The 1,478-nt window shown below is 42.8% G+C and overlaps 1 long non-coding RNA gene across 1 annotated transcript in view; it reads left to right on the top strand.

The window, feature by feature from the left end:
- The first annotated feature begins 279 nt into the window (after positions 1 to 279).
- LOC118477511 overlaps positions 280 to 1,478 on the top strand; it is a 9,038-nt gene continuing 7,839 nt past the window's right edge. The window contains exon 1 of the long non-coding RNA XR_004858427.1: positions 280 to 361. This is a non-coding gene — a long non-coding RNA (uncharacterized LOC118477511). The remainder of the gene's footprint in view (positions 362 to 1,478) is intronic.

The raw sequence follows: 1,478 nt of genomic DNA, 5'->3' as shown, positions 1-1,478 counted from the left end.
TAATGATTTTTAATAACTATTAATTTTACTGTAATTTTTAAACCTATACTTCTTTCATGATGATGTGATGAATGATGATGATTGATGGTTTAAAAAAATTGTTATGTTATTTTGTCTGAAATCCAAACAAGACTCCCCCTCCTACTCTGCTTTCCAAACAACAACAACAACAACAACAACAACAACAACGATGATGATGATGATGATGATGATGATGATGATGATGATGATGATGATGATGATGATGATGATGAAATATTAACGTAATCATTGTTGCTGATTTCGACTTGTTCTTCTCTTCCTCAGCTCTGTTCTGCTTCGGGACCTTGACCTGAGCGAGGACAGCGATGCGGATCAGGCGGTAAGTGAGACCCCAGTAACATGACATTGTCTTGGCTGTGCACCTTGTTGCTGCTGGCTGCACAGAGCAGGGCTGGCTTACCATTGTTGTTTGTTGTCTTCGAGTTTTGGAGAGAGAGAGAGAGGGGGGGGGGAGAGAAGAGAGAGAGAGAGAGAGAGAGAGAGAGTGTCCAGGAAATTATCTTGTGATTTTTGCCATGCAACTTCCTGAAACGATTTCTCAGGTGCACTGTCGTGATGTATCGATTCTGAGCTGGCGTTTATATCTTTTTTTTCTCTTAAAAAAAAAGAAGTGTTTTACGGTCCTAGCAACTGCATAAGGGCATATGAGCGCGCAGGACACAATACATTTTCAGTTGGTAGGAAATTTTGAACTTTGCCCGGGTGGCGGCTGAAGCCTACTCTTATCGATGTTAGACCACCGAGGGATCTTTAACGTGCACAACTTGCAAACGGGACCTCCTAGATTGTTCGCCCTTGTCCGAGCCGAGAAGGCTAAATGTAGGCCTAGAACCTTTCTACCATAAGATCATGGGTGTGGCTGAAAGACAGCAGTAAGAAGGAGCAAAGGAGTAGCAGTAGAAAGGCTGCAGAATGAGTTAGGAGCCCCGAAGTCCTTTTCAGTTTTGCACCTCTCTGGTTTGTTTGTTTTTTACAAGTACCGCGTGCACTCTTTAGTTCAGGCGCCGAAGCCATCGATAATTTAGCTCAAGACGCTTTTTTAAAACTTGGCGAAATACATCATGTATAAAGGTTCGAGACACTTTTTTAACTTGACGAATTATGATGACACTACTGCTGCTGTTTACATAGGCACGAACCCCTCGAATACTGTGGATTCACAGATGGCATGGGGGACACTGACATAGATCTAAACGCACTAACACAAACACGGACTGATTGTTTTGCTGTTGAGAGCGAGTACTACAAAGCTATTCACAGAGCCTTTTGTTCTCCAGTGACTACAGTTTGGAAACTTTCAACGCGCAGAGTGATCAGATTCCGATAAGATACAAATCAAAATCTGGAGTCACTGTTGATTTCAGACATATAATCGAGCTCTTTCTGTTGGTACTGCTGTCTTGGCTACAGAACGAGATGAAGAATGGGGGGGGGGG

This window comes from Aplysia californica, unplaced genomic scaffold (genome assembly GCF_000002075.1).
Source record: "Aplysia californica isolate F4 #8 unplaced genomic scaffold, AplCal3.0 scaffold00116, whole genome shotgun sequence".
Lineage (NCBI taxonomy): Eukaryota > Metazoa > Mollusca > Gastropoda > Aplysiida > Aplysiidae > Aplysia > Aplysia californica.
This window is presented reverse-complemented; position numbering and strand designations above follow the sequence as displayed.